Consider the following 8720-nt stretch of genomic DNA (forward strand, 5'->3'; position numbering starts at 1 on the left):
CATTTGTGTGTTGTGATGGTGTATAGTGAATTAATGTAGAAAATGAATAAATAAAAAAATAAAAATAAATAAATAAATAAAATAAAAATAACAAAAATAAAAATATTTTTAAAAAAAGAAGTAAAGTCTAAATCTTGATCATGAGAATAAGTACAACATATTTGGAGCAAATCCAACTGCTTCATAATTTTCATGTTCGTAAAGTCACATTAACTCTGCCATTTCAAGAACTGAAACCCAGGCAGAGTGGTGGGAAGGGCCTTGCCCTGAGTCAAACCTCCTACAAGCTCGTCTTTTGCTTCTGGCAGTGATTTGCTAGATTTGGGTAAATCACTTAAGCTGCAAATTCCTCAACCATAAAATGAGAATATGGAACTCTCTTTAAGGTAAGGTTGTGCGGAGATCAAGTGAGAGGCTCTGGTAAATTGTAAAGCACACCATTTTGGCCTGAGGCTTGCACAAACGTAGATATCCCTGGGTTGCCATGCCCATCATTGTTCTTGGCACATTACAGATTAGAAAATATTTGACTAAAGAAAATAATTTCTAAACTGCTTTGTGAGCTGATAACGTCTGTGTTCTGACATTTTTTAAAAAAATATTCACCTGAGGGTACGTGCACTAGCTGGAAAGAGACAGAGGCAGTGAGAGAAAAAGTGAGAAATCACCCTGCGGTGGTTGGCCACGCGACAATCCCCTCTCCTGTCTTCTTCTCCTGGGATCTTGGGCACACATGCACATGTGCCCAGCATGATTTTCAAGTCACCAGGTCCAGGACTCAAACTGCGGCAGGCCATGCAGCGGTCCTGCAACATAACCGCTACACCATCTACTGGCCTTTTAAAAGTGCTGGTTTACTTGGGCTCTGACAGCATAGCACAGTGGGAACCAGCTACAGGAAGAGCCCAGTGCAAAATGGAAATGCAGGGTCCTGTGTTCAAAAAAACATACCCATTTATGATGGCAACTGCAGAGTTAAACTAGAGGGGCCGGCATGTGGTGTAGTGGTTAAGGGCACTGTACTCCCACATGGCCAACCATGGTTCAAGTCTCACTTTCTCTCTCTCTCTCTGTGTCTCTTTCTGGTCAAATTAAAATAAGTACATAAATGAAAGTTAAATAAAGTAATTTTTTTAAAAAGTGTTAAACTAGAAGCAGAGCCCTCGTAAGTACAGGACTCTTTTTAAAATATTTTTTATTCTTTAGAGAGAAAGATTTTTGCTATAGGGTAAGTACACTTGCTGGAGAGATAGAGAGACAGAAAGTGAGAAATCACCTCCTAGGGGGATGGCCGCAACACAACCCCTCTCCTCCATTCTCCTCTTTGGATCCTAGGCACACATGCACATGCTCCTGGCATGAGCTTGAAGCCACCAGGTCCAGTACTCAAACCATGGTTGACCACGTGGGAGCCCAGCAACGCAACCACTATGCTACCAGCTGGTCCCGAAGTATAGGACTCTTGTGACTGTACATGTCACATATCGAGTGGAGGCCCTGAGCTAGCTAAAAACAGATCCAGGAGCTAGAATCACATTGGTTCAAATCCTAGCACTTCCACTTACTAACCATGTGATTTTGTGCATATTGTCTAACCACTTTTTGCCTCAGTTTACCTATATGCCAAAGGAGAATAATTAGAGTACCCATTTCACAAGGATATTGGAAAGGTAAGTGAATTTTTTTTACAAAACACTTCAAGCTTTCACATGGAGAGCACTCAATAACTGGTAACAATTATTGCTGTTATTCTTATTTTTGTGCTGACTGGCAGGCTGACTCAGAAGCCCACTCTCTAAGCTAATATGCTATGCTGTTCCAACATTAAAAGCCTACAGTAAGAGGCAGGCAGATGGCATGATGGTTAGAGCACTAGACTCCCACATAGTTGACCACAGTTCAAGGTCCAGACCTGGCTCTTTCTCTCTTTCTCTCCCTCTCTCTCTCTCTCTCCCTCTCTCTCTCCAGTAAGTGCACATGCCCTATAGCAAATAATAAAAAAAATTAAATAGCCTAAAGTAAAAGGTTATGGGGGGGGTGTATCTGAGTCCCTTAGATGAAAAGATTATATAGCAACAAATTTCACATTCAGCTGTAATCTCCCTGGAAGCTGTAACGTGCATGTCCACACAGAGCCTCTCTCTGCCTTTCTCTGTATCCTGGGGCCGGGGGCTCTAGGCTCCAGGAGAAGAAAAAGACTCTCCTGTTGATGGTAAATACCTCCCCATTAAGTAAAGCGTGTATGTGTCTCCTCACCTTGTTCAGGAGAAAACCAAAGGTCGGTGGGATTCAATAGCTTGCCTAAATGCACACGCTTAATGAGCAGTCAAGCAAGGGTTTGAACTCTGACATCTCAGAATTTGTCATCTTTTGACTCCATTATTCTGCCTTCCAGACACATTCTCTCTCTTCAGTTGCTGCTTCAACAGGAAGAGTTCTTGCCAAACTGTAGCAAAAGGCCGATTCGGGACAGGGACAGTATTAAACACTCACCGTGTTTAGCTCCATCAGATATGGAACCTGGATATTATTTCGGAATGCAGTTTTGAAAATAACACTAGTATTGCTTACCCTTGTTTGGAGAGCTCAGCTGCTGGGATAATCATTCCAACTGACACAAATACTCGATCGTTTCAAGTAGCCTCCTTCATGAACACTCAACCCGGAGTTTTGGAAATGGGTGGCAACTGTATGTAAGTCACCCTCCCAGTGGAATTTTCCACAAAGAAAAGATCTGTTTACACTTTATTCATATAATACATGTTCTAGAAACTTCTCTGACTATCAGAAATGGCAGCTCTCGTGGCTTTGGTCATGTTACCAGTCAGTATAACAATAGCTACATACTTTTATAGACTTGGAACTCTGCTGTGACACTTCTTACTAGTTTTGTAAGAGAAAATATAGAGTCGTCTAGTTCATTAGTTGTCTGGCATAGTAACATTTGACAGGGTAAAAATTTCTCCTAAACTTACTCCCGTCTAGCATTACGTCTCACGGAAAACTTGACATTGGCGGTTCTCAATAAATCACGAACTCTGCTGAAGGTGGAGGAATAAACCGTGGTTAGCAAAAAGAGGTTGTAAATAACTTACCTTATCCAAGAGCAATGTCGACGCACCTACTTCGGATGCCTCATTACAGAGTCACGCAGCAAGTGACTGAAGCATTCAACTGCCACTTCCAGAAAGGATTAGGGATGTGTGAAACCCTACCTGCCCAGAAAACGTGGTAAAGTTAAGGTAAATTTTACTCCAAAGGGTCTTTTTTTCTTTTAAAATATATCAAAAAGATATTACCAATTTTCTATGAAGACATATACATTTTCTTGGTTGGAAAAGAATCACACATAGTCATCAGTGGTATGTCCAGAATTGTTTGATGTTTTAGAGGTAGGGTCATCCCTGTGATGTCTAGGTTGGCCTCGAAACCGAGATCCTCCTGCCTCAGTATTCCGAGTGGCTGGGACCCCAGATACCCAACCGTCACACTTATCTCTAGGGTCCTATTTAATCTTGCCCTCAGCCATTAAGAACTTAACAGTGATTGAAACTTGCTAAATTAAAGAAGGTTTGGTCTTGTTTTGATTGTTCAAGAGAAATTATTTGTGACCTCTATGGAAAAAAACCGCTCTCTTCCCAAAGCGAATGATCCGTTCTTTAGGGTGAAAAGTTAGTCCTTGTCTTCACAGCGTCCAGTTTGAAGTCCTTAAACAAGATACTGGGAACACCTGCTATAATTACTGCATATGGCCTCCTGTCTAAGAGCCCTGTATTCTGTAAGCCATGTTAATGAGTGCGGTGGGCTGACCAGTAGCACAGGGATAAAGTGCTGTGCACTGGAAGCTGGACCCTGTGGCTAAGGGTGGTTAAAATCCTGGCTTCGGCGACTTGAAAAACATTCCAGGCACATGTGCGTGCATGCGTGGCCAGGATCATGATCGGAAGGAGAGACAGCAGAGATGGGGTCGTGGTGTGCCCATGTTCCACTGGGAGACGCTGTCTTTTTATATCATTCTGGCAGGCACACACGCCCTCTGGCAATACGAAAAAGTAAGTAATTAACAAAAAGGAGTGCGGTTTATTTATTTTTAGCGTTTTCTTATTTGCTTAGGGCACAAATATACCATAAAACCTTGAAAATATTACTATACAGTGTGAATTTCATTCGTAGAGCAGCTCACAGGGACAGAGAAAATGCTTGCTTTTCTCGGTAACTGATTTGGTGCTCCTTAAAAGCCCCTAGTGTCTGGGGCATGAGCAATAAACCCTAAGTTTTAATGCAGAACGCTTTGCCCAAGGCAACCATTTAGTGTCTTTTCATGAATGTTCATCTCTATAGATAAAAATCATCCATTTCAGATTTCCCCAGTACCTTCCTTTGCTGCTGTCCAGGAAAGGAAAAGGTGTGGCTTGCTGTGGCCTTGTGGCCATGAGGGAAAGCTTCCTCGGAGACCATGGTGTCCTGGTCTTTCCTCTGACCTCTGCACAATGACCACATCCCGCTGGCCGTGGCCCGGCCTCACAGCATCCTGGGGCAGGTCTGCCGTCCGCGTCGTTCGTACCTGGGGTCCGTCAGCCTGGTGTGAGGCTAACGGAGTGCCCGGCGCGACCCGGCCTTATGATGGCGATCCTCTGCGTTTCTGCACTCTGGTCCCATCTCAGCTCTGACTGCTCTTCATGTATTCAGCCTCCGCTGCGGGACCACTGGTTCCCAGCTCAGATATTTGCCCTGTCCTCTCTTAGGGCTTGCACAAGGAAGAACCCCTCCATCCCTCTCAAGCCATCCAGGACTGAAGGTAGCTAAGGAAAGTTAAAGGGATGCCCTTTATCCGCCTCCAAACCCCTCCACCATTTTCTGGTGTTTGTTTATTCACTTCCTTCACGAGAGAGCAAGAGAGGCAAGCACCCCCAGAGGGGGGCCTCGTCACGCCATGATCCATCCCCACCCCCAGCCTTGCAGACCTCCATGATCCCAGACACAGCTGGCATGTTCAGAGTCACCTGGAATCTGATCCTAGGGCCTCCCAGGTGGGTCCAGGACAGTGCAGCCCCAGCACTGGGCCACCGCAGCCAGGCCTTCCTCTGCCACTCTGAATCTGATGACCATGCTGCATGGAAGAAGGGGCCATGACCCATTACCTCCCTGCCTCTGGCTCTGTCCTTCCCTGAGATACCCAAGACCAAAGAGCAGGCTTCCCCCCACTACCACCTTCCTCTTCCTAAACTCTAGGGCCTTTTCTGCAGGCCTGGATCCACATCGGCTAAGGGAAGATAAAGGAATTTGAAAAATCCTCTCTCTTGAGGAAGCTTGTCTTGCAAGATTACTGCGTTTGTGTGAAATTTCATTTTAAATGTCGCAAGCTGAACATTAACCCTTTGTTTTCTTTTTGCATTCCTCTGTACAGTCCTAATGACCACCCTCGACTTCCTGCAGACTGCCTCTGGGCTGAGACCGTGGGGAAGGCAGAGAAGGGACAGAAAAGCACACATTCATACACACCAAACTGCTATTCCTATTGGTAGTCACACCGGTCCCATAAGTACTGCAAATATTTGAGTAGTGCAAATACTATAAAAACACTGTAAATATCTTAACTGTAAATTAAATATTGTAAAATAAAGCAGAGCTCTAAACCTGGGCTGTGTGAAGAAAGTGAAGAAAACATCCCGAATGCTCATCCATGCACATTGCTGCGTTCCACACGAGGAAACGGACCTGGCACGACACCACTCCAGGGAGTGAAGAGAAAACTGAATTCGGACGGTCACTGGCATTAGCCTAGATCAGTTATTTGCACAGTTCAAAACATAAGCTGTCAGTTACAAGGAAGAACTAAGGCCAAAAGTAGGAAAAAACGGGAAACTATAGAATTCAATAAAACATGTTCATGGGCAACGTGCAATTTCCAGTTTCTTGTAAGTAGATTTTCATCTGTGGATGATTGGAGGGAACCATAGCCTTCTCCCGACGTGACTGTCCCAGTTACAGTTTCTAGTTTTGCACTCTTGAGAGGAGGACAAGGGCCGGTTCATGGCCTGGTGGTTAAGGTGGCTGGTTCCCACATAGCCGACTGCGTGTTTGAATCCTGGATGTGGTGCCTTGAAAAACATGCTGGACACATGTGTGTGCATGCCCAAAATCCCAAAGGGAGGGAACACTAGAGAAGAGACTGCAGCGAGACCGTGTGCCATGGGGACCATGTGCCATGGGGGTGCCTTCTCACCCTTCCCCTACTTCACACTGCCTCTCTCCAGTGAGTGCACACTCCCTCTGACAACTTTCTTTAAAAAAAAAAAAAAGAGAGAGAGAGAGAGAGAGAGAAACGGGGACCAGCAGTTAGCGTAACGGCTATGTTGCTTGGACTCCCACGTAGTCGACCGCAGTTCGAGTCCCGGACCCGGTGGCTTAAAACTCACACCAGGTGCTTGTGCGTGCGTGCCAAAGATCCCGAGAGGAGGATGGAGGAGAAGGGACTGCGGCGTGGCCATCCCCCCTGGGGGTGACTTCTCGTTTTCTGTCTCTCTGTCTCTCTCTGTCTGGCGAGCACACGTGCCCTATAGCGAAAACCTCTCCAAAAAAAAAAAAAAATTAATTAAAAATAAATAAATAAACTAAGAAAGAGAGAAAGACAAAATCAAGACTATGGCTTTAGTCAGACAGAAAGAAGAACTAGTTTGCATGGTAGAAGAGGGTGGTAGATAAGATGTCTATCAAAATTAGATATCAACTATTTAATATGGGTTCATTAATTTATTCATTATTTTTAAAGAATATTTTACTTAACTTTATTTTTATTTATTTATTTTAATTTTACCAGAGAGAGACAGAGCAAGAGAGAGAGAGAAAGAAAGAACACCACCAGGCCTGGGACTTGAACCATGGTTGATAGCACCCCTATGCACTATGCCGCCTACTGGCCCCTATCCATTCTTTATTCAACAAACATTTTTAAAAGTCTATCAAGAGGGCCGGTAGGTGGCATGGTGGTTAAGGTGGCTGGACTCCCACATGGCTGACTGCAGTTCAAGTCCCAGACCTGGCAGCTTGCTTTCTCACTTTCCTTCTCTCTCTCTGTCTCTCTCTGGTCAATTTAAAAATAAAATAAAATAAAATAATGACAATGAATAAAATTAAATAAAATAATTCTTTTTAAAAAAGTCTACCATATACTAGGGAAACACAGATAAACAAAAAAGCAAAGAGCTCACAGTCTGGTGAAAAAGACTATTAACTAACACTGAGTTTATAAATAAAACGACTAATACTAAAACTAATGCTAATAGTGGGGCCAGTGACCAGTAGATGGCATAATGGTTACATTGTTGGACTTCCATGTAATCAACAGTGGCTCAAGTCCCGGACCCAGCAGCTTAAAACACACTGGGTGTGGACGCATGCGTGCCCAAACTCCGAGAAGAGAGTGGAGAAGGGATTGTGGCGTGGCCATCCCCCTGGGGGTGATTTCTCACTTTCTGTCTTTCTTTCTGTCTCTTTAGCAAGCATATGCTCCCTATGGAAAAAAATCTCTCTCAAAAAAAAAAAAAAAATTGTGGGCAGACAACAGGTGGCATGACCATTAAGGCACCGGGCTTGCTTTCTCACTTTCATTTTTCACTTTTATTCATGACTATAAATAAAATTAAATAAAATAATTCTTTTTTTTTAAGTCTATCATGTACTAGGAAACAGAGATAAATAAAAAGCAAAGTCACATTTATAACTGTGAGTTCAAATTCCAGATCTGGCAGCTTGCTTTCTCACTTTCTTTCTCTCTCTCTCTCTCTGGTGAGTGCAGGCACCCTATAGCAAATTTAATCATAATCATAAATAAAGTTAAATAATAGTTTTCAGAAACATGCTGGATGCAGTGGCATGCACTTCCCTAACTGGGAGGCTGGGGCAGGGTGATCATGACATGTGGAGACCCTGTCAAAAGTCAAAAATACCTCTTTGTCTCTCCCTTCCCCACATTCTCTCCCCTTTGCTAAAAGAAAAGAGTGGCCCCGTGGCCTAATGGTTGAGAGACCTGGAGCCCACATGGCCAGCCTTGATCAGAGTCTCGGCTGTGAAGTCTTGAAAAATATATGGGCATGTGTGTGAGTGCCTGGAGTCCTGGCAGAATGGAGAAATGGAGAAGGAATTAGTGTACAATCACATTCCATGGGGGGTGCTTCCTACTCTCTCTCTCTCTCTCTCTTCATGTCTCTGTCTCTGGTGAACCCATGCACCCTCTGGCAATTAAAAAAAAAAGAGAGAGAGAGTTTTCTAGAAAAAAAGTTTTAAAACATTCTTTGTCTGTTCCAGTTCTAGACTAACTCTATTTTACCTGTGATAAACACATACCAAATTTATAGTAGGACTAGGGGTGACTGCTAATTCCAAGACCTGAGGGTCACATGAACTTGGCAGTATCTCCTACCATCAGAGATTCTAGAACCAAAAAATGCATGATGTAATCTTGTTCATTAGGAATGAAAGATTTATTTCATTTAAGTTTTAAGTGTTTTCATTTTCCTCGTAAGATATTATCTGGCTTCTATAAATTACGTATAAGATGCATATAATATTTTCTTCATATCAACTCTAAACAAACATATTAAGTCACTACTCCACTAAGATACCTACAAAGACTCACATTCCACATGAGCATGGCCACTCCATCGCAGAGCTTCTTTATCATATTATGGTCATGGATATCTTTGATAATTGATGAATGT

This window comes from Tupaia chinensis, unplaced genomic scaffold (assembly GCF_000334495.1).
Source record: "Tupaia chinensis unplaced genomic scaffold, TupChi_1.0 Scaffold000161_1, whole genome shotgun sequence".
In the NCBI taxonomy this organism is placed as follows: Eukaryota; Metazoa; Chordata; class Mammalia; order Scandentia; family Tupaiidae; genus Tupaia; species Tupaia belangeri.